Source organism: Triticum dicoccoides, chromosome 6B (genome assembly GCF_002162155.2).
Source record: "Triticum dicoccoides isolate Atlit2015 ecotype Zavitan chromosome 6B, WEW_v2.0, whole genome shotgun sequence".
Lineage (NCBI taxonomy): Eukaryota > Viridiplantae > Streptophyta > Magnoliopsida > Poales > Poaceae > Triticum > Triticum dicoccoides.
The window spans coordinates 499,415,646-499,430,865 of NC_041391.1; positions in this window are offsets into that span (position 1 = coordinate 499,415,646).

Sequence of the window (15,220 nt, forward strand, 5' to 3'; positions counted from 1 at the left end):
TGAGTTAATAGAAGAGAGAGACGAGCGATAGTACTAGAGAAGTGTTGTACATACGTTGGTGCCTAGGCGATCCCTACAAGACATGGAAGATCAGTTCATCCATGCATGTGACCAGACTCCAGCAGACACGCCTGGATTGGCTATCGTCTACATATCGTGTAGGCTGTGTTGTACATGGCTATAGTTTTGGTGAGAAATCTAAGAAAAGGTTTCTTGTCATCTCACAAAATTAGGTGTCATGTGCTTCGGATCACTGCGAGGGTTCAACAACAATAACTTAGTTTGGATAGTCATTGGGGGCACATGCACGAAGACTACTTGGCTGCCATCTAGGTCAAGCCGGCTATGTTGATTAGGATATCTATCTACGGACCCCTTTTCTACGAGTTTATCTTTAATTTGAGCTTTGATCCTCGTCTAGTTTGTCCGTCGGGATTGATGTTGTCTCCTTTGGGCAGCGAGGTTATGATTTCTTGTCATGTGGCATTTTTTCGTGTTATATGTTATAATCTGGTGCTACAGATCAAAATGACGACAACTGCGCCTCTGGGGCACGTGCATGAAGACTTCTAGACAGTCATTGACGAGGTCAAGCCGGCTCCGGTAGACAAAATAAAACTAGTACCCCACTATATAAGAAGGAGCCTCCGCGCTTGCTTGCTAGTGTTGCTCTCTTCACACTATCTCATCCTCTCCAGATCTAAACACGACAGCGGTGGCCACTCTCTCTCTCTGCTCACCCCTGGTCATAGATCCAGCCGGATCCTCTCCATCGGGGAAGGTGAGAAGGTGCAATGTTCACGCGGTCGTCCTCGGCGACGGCTCTTACCCACTGCCAGCGCGTCCCGATCAACGTGTCTTGCCATTCTCTCCCAAGCACCGCTGGCGAGGGAGGGCCTCCGACCCCTTCTTCCTCGCTGTCATAGTGTGGGCAGATCCATCTTCCCGCCACCCACCTACTGACATCCCAGCGTCCCTCAGGTATAACTTCCTTCGAAACTGGCCTTGCTCTACTTCCCGAGCTCCTGACGTCGCTGCATTTGTATCTTTTACTATTTCTCAAGCCCCCACGTAGATAGGATCGATCGGCTGTTCAAAAACCACCTAAATTTTTACTGTTAAGAGGTAAAACTAGTTCATGCACTCGAATCTAGTACTACTTGGTTCAAACAAGGAAGAAAGGGGGTGGGGGTGGGGAAGATTTGTTACCTGAATCTAGGACTTGGTCGAAAGAGGAAATAATGGGGCCGAAAAGTAGCAGAGACTGGCTATCCAACTGGTCTATAGGTCTAATAGGGAAATAAAGGGAAACGCAATACACACTCAATATAAACCCGGTCTATTGGTTGAAAAAGGAAAGAAAGTGGGGACTGGGGGACAAGTCAACAGAGTAAGTCCAGCACTAGATTTGCTAGCCTCACACAGTATAAGGTGGCAATAACGAACAAAAATGGGACCAACCCAGATATCCTGTTCTGATGTTTGTTGCCCCGAGCCACTCTTATGTAATGCCACTGGTAAAATGTAGCAGTCGCACTGTTAAAAGTAAGGACACGTTAAACCAATGTTGTTTTCAATGTAATGCCTCCAGTAATATGAATCAATGGCACTTTTTCTCATGTCCTGCTAAATTTCCCATTAAGATAAGTTGCTTGTTTTCGTTAGAAATGCAACTATCCTGGTCCGCCTACTCTCCCGTGCCCAAATACCGACTCTGTAGCAGCTGTTAATGTAATGTTGCTAGTAAAATGAAGCAATGACACCATTAAATTAATGTCATATTTAGCGGTTGTCATAATTAATCCTAATGCCCACACTAATATCTAGCAATGCTGCTGCTTTAGAAATTGCTACTGTTCTAGTAGGATTGCCATTCATATAAGGAACATGCTTCTTTTCATTTGATGCATGTTTCATCACTTGTTAGTAACCCTCCTTTCCACGTTTTTTTGTGCAAACAGAGATATACATTTCACGCCTGATCTTAGTTGAACTGCACAAATGATATCCAAATTATAGTTGAACATTCCAGGAGCTTCACAACCAACCTTGATGTTGCTCAATTTTATTGCAACTAATGAAGAAGAAGCTCTATGGGTTTCATTTTCTGATGGAAATGGAACCGGGGCTGGAGCCCTTTTCTTAAAAGAAGAAGAAGAAGAAGCTGCTAGCTCATGTGGCATTGCTTCATTTTAGGTGAACTGCACCAAAAGGTCCCATGAATTGAATCATCCATGTTGGTGACTGGTGTCATCCCTTCTACGATGGCGTTGATGGCAGATATGGTTCCCATCACAAGGTATGTTCCTTTTTGGTCTGACCGTTTGCCAAAGATCCTGCTCTTGTACTACTATTTTCGCACTACCATGAGAAAGCAGTAATGTTATTATTTTGCACCTTAATCTAGTGGCACTATTAACTTGATGCAATGTTTTGGCATCGCTAGTGCCACTATTTTTTTATATATCAAAAGAGGGGGTTCCCTCCGATTTCATTAAAGAAACCCAACCATAGAGAACCATTATCCGACAACATCTCAGTGTAAATGGGCAGTTATGCAACTACTACTAGAACAGATTGAGTACTAGCAGGAAACAAGTTCGCCACATAAGCTAGGCAGGTAGGGGGACGCAGCACCAGCTCGACCAAGTTTGGATTACAACCCAAATGCTACCACAGAAACATCAGGGCAAGATAGGGACTGAAAGAGCCAACTTCAACATTCCAGTCTAAGCACCCCCGACCTCCATCCTTGCGACTCACGGTACACCTCGTTTTCCACCTGCTCGACCCTAGTGTCACTGATAAAATGAAGTAATAATACAGTTAAAATAGAGCGAGTGTCCTCTCTATCATTTCATTTGCAATGTAGATAAAGAAAGTGCTTCTCTCTGTTAATGTATGTTTCATCAACTAGTCCCATTGTTAATGTTTAAGCGTTTCTGCAAAGTGGGGTGCTTAATTTTAGTTGATCTGCACAAATATAGAGATTTGAATGTCTCAAGGCCCCTCCTTGTACTACCGCTCTACACTGGTGTTCATCACTGGTAGAAGGTGTATCGGGGAGAATTGGAACGATTTCCAGTATGAGGCGTACCATATGAGGCATCGCAGGGCCCATCTCGCCCTCGCAGCATGGCATACTATGATACTATCACAATATTTTCTTCTATTTATTAGTGTATGTTTCATCAAATAGTGCCACTATAATGTAATCACGCTTTTTCATTATCTATGCAAATATGGTTATTTAGCTGCATTTTGGTGGAACTGCATAAATGTATGGATGGAATCGGCATATATGCAGAGTGCGAGGTGTGCCAAGTAAAAATTACCGACACCAACCATGCTCCATGCACGCATTGGCATCCACCACCACCAGTGCGATGTGTGGCGCTCTCTGTGGACGGATCTTTCTCGACGGCAAATCCTCTAACCAAATACTAGTAGCTTATATTGGTAGTTTTCTAGGGAGTACTCTTTTCTGAAAGAAGCACCAATCTATTTTTCTTTACTTGTACACAGTGTCACAACTTTGACCAAAAGGTCAAGAGCTATTTTAGGGTGATTGGCGTAGTACTCAAAGACTGATTGTAAGCATGATTTTCATTAGCTGTCACACTGATTGTAAGCATGAGCAGATGGAAGATTAGGTTAGTGCGAAGCTTACCTTAAACCCTACCGCCGCTGTTGAAACAAGGCAAGCGTCGAGGGAACCATGGAGAACGGTGGGGAAGCGACGTCACACCATCCATCCTCCTCTTGCGGTGGTAGAACGAATACTCCTGTGGCTCTGGCTGGCTCTGCACCCTCACGAACGACACACCATACTCGATCGATTCGTTATCCTTTAGGTGCTCGACCTTCGACTTGTATGCCCACCACCTCCGCCTGACTTCCGCCTCGGGCGAATCTGTCTGCTCCATCGCCCAGAGGAGATACTCGATGAACTCAATAGACTGCAGCGTGACTGCCGCCGAGGAGTACATCGCTGCCCTCATCACCGCCGTCTCGCTCTTTCACATACATTGCCACATGGCCCTCACCGTCCTCGAAATCTCCCACTCATTATCAAACCAATTAAGGATCTCCTTCAACCTGGCTAACTTTGCCTGGTTGCCGCCGGCGATCTGCCTGATTCGCTGCTGCATCCTCTCCATAGATGTCCTTCTGAGTGGTCCGGTGCTAGCTTTGGAAGATGGGAGGAGAGACGGTGGTCTTGCAATAGAGAAGAGGGAGAGGCGAGACGGTGGTTTCGGAATGGAGATGATGGAGAGGAGAGGAGGTGGTTTTGCAATGGAGATGAGGGAGAGGCGAGACGGTGGTTTCAGAATGGAGATGATGGAGAGGAGAGGAGGTGGTTTTGCAATGGAGAAGAGGGAGAGGCGAGGCGGTGGTTTTGGAATGGAGATGATGGAGAGGGGAGGAGGTGGTTTTGCAATGGAGAAGAGGGAGAGGAGCGTGCAACAACGATTTATGAATGGACGAGAGGGTCGGCGCGTTGTGACTGGATCAAAATCAAAATCAATTTACTCTTCAATTAAGAAAGCGACCCCACATTAACTAGTCTCCCTTTTATTCTGGGTCATAATTGACCATGATTTTCGCAAAAAATATATGTTATACATTGCAAAAATAATACAATTTGAAAGTACATTCAGATACGAACGAAACGATACAATTTTTGGTGACATGCATTCACATTTTGCTTGTCAAATACAGTACGTGGTCAAACTTTGACCCAAAATATGCAAAACAACAAAATACTTCCAAGACCAGCATGGCTCTTCCGCTCTTCTCCTCTTAAATCACCGCCGCTACTCTCCTGTTCCAATCTAAATCGAGCGCCGCTCCTCTCCTCTTCCATTTCAAAACCGCCGCCCCTCCTCTCCTGTTCCAATCGAAAACCAGCATCGCTCCTCTCCCGTTCTAGTCCAAAACCAGCACTCCTCCTCTCCTCTTCCATTCAAAAACCACCGCAGGCAAGTGAAGGTGTTGTGGAGAAGTAGATCGATGGAGGAGTACAACCGATACATGAGGATCATAGACGGCGGCTGTTGGGGATATAACTACTGAGTATAAATCGCCCAAGAGGGGCCGGTTCACGCTCAACTATATTGAATCCCATGAAGACCCAGAAGATGGCGCTTTACTATGAAGCTTAGAGGCTCGGAGCCCAAAGGCGGATTAGGGCCCATAGTGGTAAACCGACATAATCATATAACTTGTATTGTAAGATAGGAAAGGAGAGACCGAGCCGGACACTTGTATGAGCCGGCCTCGGAACTCTGTAAACCGGCCGGCGTCAACCCGTGTATATAAGGGGACGACCCGGCGGCGGTTCAGGGACAAGAAACAACAACTCGAGAGCCAGGCATAGCGTGTTTATCTCCCTGGTTATTGAGACCCCAATAATCCCATCACAACTAGACGTAGGCTTTTACCTTCATCGAAGGGGCCAAACTAGTATAAAAACCCCCGTGTCCTTTGTCCGCTTTAACCCCTTTAAGCTAACCCGTTGCGATGGCTCCACGACTAAGTCCTTTCACGAGGACATCTGACGTGATATTTCCACGATAGTTGGCGCCCACCGTGGGGCTATCGTACGATGGTTTCGAGTTCTTGAAGGGCAGCTTTGAAGGACTCAAAGGGTACGCGGTCGGCCGGATGACCAAGAGTCGTCGCGGCAAGCTCTACATCGACGATGCAGGATGGGGCCCCGAGGCCGGCTCAATTGAGTACGGGTACCGGGTCCCCTTTGGCGGAATTCACGTTTTCATTGGCAAGATCGGCGAACCGGGCCCTGAGCTGGACATCTGCACCGACCTCGTCGAGACGGCTCAGCATGCAAGCCCCGCTCGGATTCAGCTCGCCATGAAGTGTGCGTTCGTGGGATGTGTCCACAGGATCGGATCTGAACCGGTGTCTGAAGGTGAGACGGTTGCTTATTCCGACGGCGAATCATCCGCTGGTGAAACCGAATCCCTGTACCGAGTTCATGATAGTGTGTTTGAAGGGTATTCTGATGGCATTAGTATTCCGGAATTTCTTGAACTGCTGAACCGAGTCGGAATCTTCATGGCCGGAACACATCCAACTTTGCAAAATTCTACTGCGGTGGCATCCGGACCGGTAGCAGGGGCAGGAGGCTCCGCGCGCCGGCCGGCTCAAGTTCTCTCCGGTTTGATGGATGCCTAGGTGACCTTGTTGACCACGGCAGTTACCCCCGCGACACAGGATCAGCACAATGCGGACGTTGCGAAGCTAAAGGATCAGATAACACAGGCCAAAGAGGACTTGGCGGCTGAGGAGATCAGGATGGCTGAGGAACGGGCCGCTTTAGATGCCCAGGCGCAGAGGATTCAAGCCGAGAATTATCGACTCTTGATGGATCAGAACGCTTCGAATGAAGTATTCTGGAGGATACATCAATCTCGCTTGCCGGCGGATTACAATGCGATGAATCTCTTTGATACACCAGGAGCAGGGACTAGCAATCCGGCAGCAGTGAACCGGACTATTGTGCCAAGGACCGGAGCACCGGATCAACCTCAGTGATGGGTCCACCTCGACGAATGGACAACCTGCCATGGTATACCACGCCCCCGCGGGGTCACTTCTCTACCCCTTTGGATAATATGATAGCAGCAGCATTCCGGCTGGCAGCTATTCCGATACAGGGTGAATCGCCAGCGGCGGTTGAGACACGGCGCGCCAGGGATCTTCTTCAAATGGCTATGACGCAGCAGCAAGCTTACTCGTATAGCCGAGACAGGATTCACACGACCCCACATCCGAGCAAAAGCTATAGCAGGCATATAGATGAGCCGGAGGTGTCCAGCAGTGCGCGGCGCCGTATTGTCCCTCAAGGACCCAATCCGGCGTGTGGTGAGGTAAACGTTCAGGACGTGGTGGATAATGGCAGAGCATGAAGGGAGGCCGCTTTAGCAGCACAATATACGGGTCGTCATCAACCCGCCCCGGTTCAGCCAGCAGCGTCAGTAGACCGAGGCACTAGGCTTGCCTTCAGTTCCTGGGGAGTACCGTGTCTCATTCCGTCTCTCCATAATGTGCGGCTGCCTAAAGATTTCAAGGGTCCACGTAAGGTGCCTAATTACACCGCTGATCAACCGCCCGAGGCATGGGTGGAAAGTTATGAGATGGCAATGGATATGCTGGACGTGGATGAAGCGGCTTGTGCAAAGTACTTCACGATGATGTTGGAAGGAACAACCCGTACATGGTTGAAGAACTTACCAGCTAACTCTGTCAAGTCATGGGACCAGTTGAAGGCCCGGTTTATAGCCAATTTCAAGGACACATGTAAACAGCCTATGTCCATTGTGGATCTGGATGCCTGTGTTCAAGGGGAGAACGAGTCAACAACTCATTGGGTGCACCAAGTTTCAGAAGTTTTGCATTCATCAGACCGTATTAATGCTGGCCAAGCAATCATCACAGTGGAACGTAATTGCCGGTTTAAGTCACTAAAGATGAAGTTGGGACGGCTCAAGCGCCACTGCAATGATATGGGCACCCTTATGGCCGCCTTGGTCAAATATGCCGATTCTGATAATACCAAGGATCCCGATTCTGATGAGGAGAAACCATAGAAGGGAAAGGAGAACGGCGGTGCAAAGGGACATCGGCACAACCAAGGAGGCCATGGGAATAATGGTAAGCGCAAAGCGGATAATTTAGATTTTGTGGCTAACGCTAATGTGCAACATCGTAAGGGTAAACCGCCCCAGCGTGGTGGCGGAATGAATCTGGAGCGTTTGTTAAACTAGCCCTGCCCAAAGCATGGGACCAAGGAGGTTCCAGCTACACATCTTTGGAAAGATTGTCACATTATGAAGGAGTTCAAAAACTTTGATCTTTTCTGGTATGATCAGGGTCCATCGGGCGGTTCAGGTCCAGGTTTTCATGGTGGTGGCGGTTCAAACTCTGGATTTCAGAATAATCATGGCAACCAGAACAACCAAGGTGGTAATAGCCAACAGAATAATCAAGGAAATCAGCAGCAGTCAGGTTATCAGAGTCACCCAAAGCAGTTGAATGGTGGGCAGTATCATGTATTCATCACTAGTTTGTGCAAGCGTGATCAGAAGCTTTAGAAGAGGGCAGTTAATGCTGTTGAACCGACAGTACCACGTTACTTGTGGTGGTCCGAGCAACCCATTGTGTGGAGCAGAGAGGATCATCCGCCCCGGGTTGACAATCCGGGTCACCTGGCTTTAGTGGTGGCACCTCAGGTGGGAGGTTATAAGTTCACCAAAGTGCTTATGGATGGAGGGAGCAGTATCAACATTCTGTATTATGAGACCTTCCGTCGCATGGGGTTGACAGACAAGAGTCTTAAACCGTCAAACACTGTTTCCATGGTGTAGTACGAGGTAAATCGGCATATCCTGTTGGCAAGATCGCTTTGGAAGTTGTGTTTGGTGAAGAGCATGACTCCCGGTCTAAAACGTTGACCTTTGAAGTGGTAAGGATCCAGAGCCCGTATCATGCACTGTTTGGACGGCCGGCTTATGCAAAGTTCATGGCAAGGCCCTGTTATATTTATTTGCAGCTCAAGATGCCGGGTCACAAGGGGACCATCACAGTTCATGGAAGTCATAAGATTGCTTTGGATTGCAAGGAAGGTGATGCGGCTTATGCAGAATCGGTTTATGCTACAGAGGAGTTGAAGTTCTATAAAGACAATGTTGATCCGGTAGATATGACCCCTCTGAAGAAGCCCACAACTGAGCATGACCCGAACCTGAAATTCAAACCGGCTGATGAGACTAAACTTGTTGACTTTGTTCCTGGCGATTCATCCAAAGAGTTTAGCATCAGCACAAATCTGGATCCGAAATAGGAAAGCGCACTCATCGAGTTCATCCCTGAGAACCGGGACATTTTTGCATGGAAGCCTTCTGACATGCCAGGTGTACCGAGGGAACTCGCTGAGCACACTCTCAATATTGATCCCAAGTTTAAACCGGTCAAGCAGTTTCTTCGTCGCTTTAACGAGGAGAGACGCAAGGCAATTGGTGAGGAGGTAGCCCGGCTGTTGGCTGCTGGGTTTATCGTTGAAGTGTTTCACCCTGAGTGGTTGGCTAATCCGGTGCTGGTTCATAAGAAAAACGGCACTTGGCGCATGTGTGTGGACTACACAGATTTGAACAAAGCTTGTCCAGCCGATCCTTTTGCTCTCCCGCGTATTGATCAGATCATTGATGCGACGGCGGGTTGTGAGCGTTTGAGTTTCTTGGATGCTTATTCAGGCTATCATCAGATCAAAATGGCAGTTAAGGAACAGGAGAAGACCGCCTTCATCACTCCCTTTGGAGCCTTCTGCTATGTTTCTATGCCCTTTGGGCTTAAGAGTGCCTAGGCAACTTATCTTCGCTGTGTGCAAAATTGTTTTCACACTCAGATTGGGCGCAATGTTCATGCCTATGTTGATGACATTGTGGTAAAGTCCAGGAGGAAGGAGACATTGATAGATCATCTCAAGGAGACTTTTGACAATCTGCGTGTTTACAAGATGATGCTCAATCCGGACAAGTGTGTTTTCGGTGTTCCGGCAGGCAAGCTTCTAGGTTTTCTGGTGTCCAACAGAGGCATTGAGGCTAATCCGGAGAAGATCAAAGCGACTACATCTTTGGCTAAACCGGTGTGCATCAATGATGTTCAGCGTCTGGCAGGTCGAATTGCAGCCCTAAGCCGGTTTCTTAGCCGCTTGGGAGAGAAAGCGATCCCTCTATATCAGATGTTGAAGAATACATACACCTTTGTCTGGAGTGATGCGGCTAATGCGGCGTTTGAAGACTTGAAGCGGCAATTGGCTGAATCGTCGGTCCTTGCTGCTCCGGTTGACAAAGAACCCTTGTTATTGTACGTGGCTGCTAATGCCCATGCTGTCAGTGTGGCAATCATGGTGGAACGCAAGGAGGCTGGCAAGGAATATCCGGTTCAACGGCCGGTTTACTATATCAGTGAGGTGCTCATCGAGTCAAAGCAGCAATATCCGCATTGGCAGAAGCTGGTATATGGAGTTTTTATGGCAAGTCGGAAGCTCAAGCAATATTTTCAAGGCCATCCCATTACAGTGGTCAGTTCAGCTCCTTTGGGCGATATAATTCAGAACAGGGAGGCAACTGGCCGGGTTGCAAAGTGGGCAATTGAGCTTGGTCCCCATGGGTTGAAGTATATGCCTCGAACAACCATCAAATCTCAAGCACTTGTTGACTTCATCAATGATTGGACCGAGTTACAGGCACCAGAGGACAAACCGGATAATACATACTGGACTATTCACTTTGATGGATCCAGGCAATTGGAGGGCTCGGGGGCTGGAGTTGTCCTCACTTCCCCTCGAGGTGATAAAATTTGATATGTTCTCCGTTTAATGTTCCCCTGTACTAACAATGCAGCTGAGTACGAGGCTTTACTCCACGGGCTCCGTGTGGCCAAGGAGATGAATTTAAGCCAGGTACGATGCTTTGGAGACTCTGATCTGGTGGCCCAACAAGTTTCTGGCACTTGGGATTCTAAGGATCCACTCATGGCGGCTTACAGACGCGAGGTGGATATTGTGGCGGGTCACTTCAAAGGGTATCAGGTTGAGCATATTGATCAGCATAAAAACGAAGCGACAGATGCTTTAAGCCGGTTGGGATCTCAGCGTAAACCGGTACCTCCTAATACCTTTCTAGATATCTTGCATAACCCGTCTGTTAAGTTGCCTACATAGGAGGATTTAGCTGTTCCTGATCCGGAGGCCCAATTGGTGGCCGCTTTACATGTTGTTACGGATTGGACGGTTCCGTATTTGGCGTACATAAACCGGGGCGAGTTACCAGATGATGAAGTTCTGGCCCGGCAGATAGTCCGGCGATCCAAGTCCATGGTTATTCACAATGGCGAGTTGCACCACTGCAGCATTTCAGGCGTGTTCCAGCGTTGTGTTTCTCCTGAAGAAGGCCAAGAGATTCTACGGGAAATTCATGAAGGGGATTGTGGTCACCATGCCGGTTCAAAGTCCCTGGTTGCTAAAGCTTTTCGTCATGGGTTCTACTGGTTGACAGCTCATGTTGATGCTGAGGATCTGGTAAAGCGGTGTGACGCTTGTCAGAAGTTTTCATGCTGAGCTCATGTTCCGGCTCAAGAATTAAGGATGATTCCTATCACTTGGCCGTTTGCCACTTGGGGGCTTGATATGGTGGGTCCCTTTAAGCGCTCCAAGGATAAGAAGACCCACCTGTTGGTGGCGGTTGACAAATTCACCAAATGGGTTGAAGCGGAGCCTGTCAGCAAGTGTGATGCGGCTATGGCGGTTCAATTTCTCAAAAAGATTATTTTCCGTTTTGGCTTTCCACACAGCATCATCATGGATAATGGCACAAACCTTTCTAAAGGTGAGATGGAGGATTTCTGTCAGGGAGAGCACAACTCGCTTGACTTAGCATCCGTGGCACACCCCCAGTCCAATGGTCAAGCTGAAAGAGCTAATCAAGAAATCCTGAATGGTATCAAGCCCCGGCTAATGGTTCCTTTAAAGCGGACGCCGGGTTGTTGGGTGGAAGAATTGCCCTCTGTGTTATGAAGCATCAACACCACTCCCAACAGGTCAACGGGTTACACACCGTTCTTCATGGTTTACGGGGCAGAAGCGGTCCTCTCGAGTGATATTCGTCATGATTCGCCCCAGGTTGCCAACTATGTTGAAGCGGATAATGAGCAAGCACGCCAGGAGGCGTTGGACCTGTTAGATGAAAAAGGGACATGGCTTTGGCTCATTCGGCGGTTTATCAGCAAGACCTGTGGTGTTATCACAGCCGCCGGGTTAAAACAAGAACCTTTCAAGAAGGCGACTTGGTGCTCCGGCTCATCCAGGATCAGACCAATATGCACAAGTTATCCCCACCTTAGGAAGGGCCCTTTGTGGTCAGCAAAAATCTGCACAACGGATCATACTACCTCATTGACGTTCGAGACAACTCACGTAGTTCCGAGGAGGAGACCCGGCAGCCGTGGAACATAGCTCTCCTTCGGCCTTACTATACTTGAGCCATAGGCTACTCTTATGTACATATTTCGACAATGTATATATTATGATCAATAAAATAAACCAGCATCCTTGCTATAAGCAGGGCCTCTGCTGTTTTTTCTCAAATATCTTTTGAGTTACATGGGGGCTGCAGCTGACAAAGTGGAGTACTACCTGTTAAACTGGCTATCATGCCACAATACAGCTTGGGAGCTTCACACCGAAGGGGCCAAAGAGAGTCTGGATGCTATGCACAACTCAAACATAGGCACCCAATGAGCACAACTCACAAAGTTACTTGGGGGCTCTTTGTGTAAAGTAACAAAGAGTTTGAAAGGACCCTTGTAGCTAGGTATCGACCCACGGCTTGGAAGCCTGGTGTATTCACCTAAACCCCGGGTTAACCTGCCTTCATCAAGTAAGCCACTCCTATCCAGGTAATCCTGGCATGACCCGCCGAACGTTTGATAGTTACTCCCATTGAGACCCTGAAATTGTCAAAGTTAAAATGACGACTGGTTAGTTGGAGGCCCATCTTAAAAGGCTTTGTCAAATGGTTTAACTCAGCAGCCTGGCAGCCCATGAAAAACCTCGTATTTGGGCCTGGCAGCCCTCGAAAAGCCTCGACTACACGGTTTTATTTGCCTTTGTCAAGATTTTTCTCTTTGAATGAATTATATGTTGAACTGGTATCTTTTGATCCGGTCTGGCTCTTCAGTCATCATACTAACCCGGTGTTTGTTAACCCGGCTTGGCTTTCAACTACAAGTCGTCAGGCCTTATTATTAAACCGATGTTTGTTAACCCGGCTTGGCTGTCAACTAACAGTTGTCAGACCTTATTATCAAATCGGTGATTGTTAACCCGGCCTGGCTTTGACTATATGTCGCCAGTTTGATCATCTGATGTTCATTGTAACCCGACATGACTTATTACACAACATCATTATATGATGAGAGTTGTAACAGCTCAAGATTTGGATCTTCACCCTTACTATAATAAAAGTTGGTTAACCAACTAAGTGATTTCATATCACATGTATGAGTTATTTCATATTTATTCCGCTTTGGTTATTAGCCGGGCTTTATCTTGGGCATTATGACCCGTCCGGCGGTAAAACGCCAGGACAATTCTTTTTATGCAGATATTAGAATCGCATGAAAATTATCAAAGTGTCACCAAGCACAACAAATATCATGACGGATCAACCAAAGTTATGTATTAGTGCAGAAGATTAAAGTACCTGCACTAGCCTATTACAAGGCGCTTTGAGGCCCCAAATGCTGATTGTTCTTACACAACAAAGTCTATCAAAGTAACCCGAATGCCGGATCAAGACTCATTGCCAGGACGACTTGAAGTGGATGGATCTTCAGGCGCCGGTTCAACCTCCTCCTCTCCACCCAGAGGCTGGAAGTCAATGGTGGTCTAGTCAATCCGGATTAGAGCCTGAAATACAGCTTCTTCACTTATCAGATTGGACGGGTCAACATCAGGGGCGTAAGTGTGCTTACGGATTGGTGGGATAAGGTTTTGTGCTTCTGTCACAGTCGTATCAACCCGCTGGTTCCTTTCATCGTAAAAGGACCGATGAACAGTCAAGTTAGCCTCTGCAGCCAGTTGACTTGATAGCGGACGCATCTCCTTTGTCAGGGCTTTGAGGGCTTCGTTGTCAAATGCTGACCCGTCTGCTTGTTCATCCGGAAATCCCTTGGCGATATCTACTGGATCCAAGTCAGATATCCATGCTTTGGCCCGAGTCAGTGCCAGTAAAGTGCCAGCCCTGGCAGCAGATAGCTTCACCTCTTCTATCTGAGCCGGTGTCATGGATAATCTTGCTAGTGTGTCCTTGATCAATGTTGGTGCCGGTTTGTTGTATGAGACTACACAGATAACCCGTTGGGAACCGGTGTATAATTGCTCAATCAAAGTGTATGCTTCCTTCAATTTCATCGGCATATCTATGCCCAGCTGAGCAATGCGATTACCTGCAACAGTTTAAGAATTCAATGTTAAACCGACAGAGTTCAAGATATTTTCAAACCGGCTATGACAAAGTACTTACCAAAGATTGCAGAAGTCATAGCATCCACTTGATGTTTTAGCCCAGTCAGCTCTTCCGCCACCGGTTTAAGAGCTACTTCGGCATCTTCAGCCCGCTTCAACAAAGCAACTTTCTTAGTTTCCCAGTTGGTGCGTTCATTTTTGAAACCATCCTTCAATTGCTCCATGGTTGTCAAAACACCCTTTAGCTCCTCTTTGGCTTTAGAGGTCTCTTCTTGCTGGGACTTGATGTTTTCTTGAAGGTCGGCGATTTGAGATTCTTTGATAGTCTTCTCGGTTTGCAAAAGTTAGAAGATGAAGTTATTAAAGTCCCAAGCACATAACAAGTTATGCACTCGGCACTTGGGGGCTAATGTGGATTGCTTTTTAAATGTGAGTATTTTCAAGTGCCAAGGCTCAATCCAGGTACTAAGCTTGGCACTTGGGGGCTAATGCACAATTGATCAGTTATAAGTACAGGCAATTAACAAGGATAGATAGTCCTGCTTTGTCTTCAAGAGACAAATCGGCCCTTGGGGGCTACTCAATTGAAGTGTTCTTTATATCGAAGTCCCGGTTTATCTTCAAGAGATAACCTGGCCCTTGGGGGCTACAATGGAAGAGATATACATAATAGAGTAAATTTCAAAGTGTTCTTGAAGAGTACCTCATAACGCTCCTTCGTCAGGTTCACCAAACCGGCTTCAAAGTCACGGCTGGTGTAAAGGCGGTTTAAAAATCCAGAATGAAGTTCCTCGGCGCTAAGATTGATGAAATTGGATAAATCAGTCTTCCCTTTCCCCTTGCCCATATTAGTGAATTCTTCTTTGGCAGTGTGTTTGGCCAAGACAATCGGATTACCAGGACTAGTGTGAGCCATGCCAGTAATAACAACATCATCATCATCACCTTTTGGTGGACTTGGTGGATTGACGGTACCCCTGGCTAGACTTGGCAGATTAGCAGCCGGGCTCGGCGGATCAGTAGCCGGGCTTGGAGGAGTAGCATGAGGGATCGATGGATCAATGTGAGTGGCCGGGTCAGCTTCCAGCGGATTAGCTTTAGTGTTCTCACCTTGTGGGGCGGAATCATCCATAACATCAGTATTTCTACCGGTACCCTCAGGAGACCTCT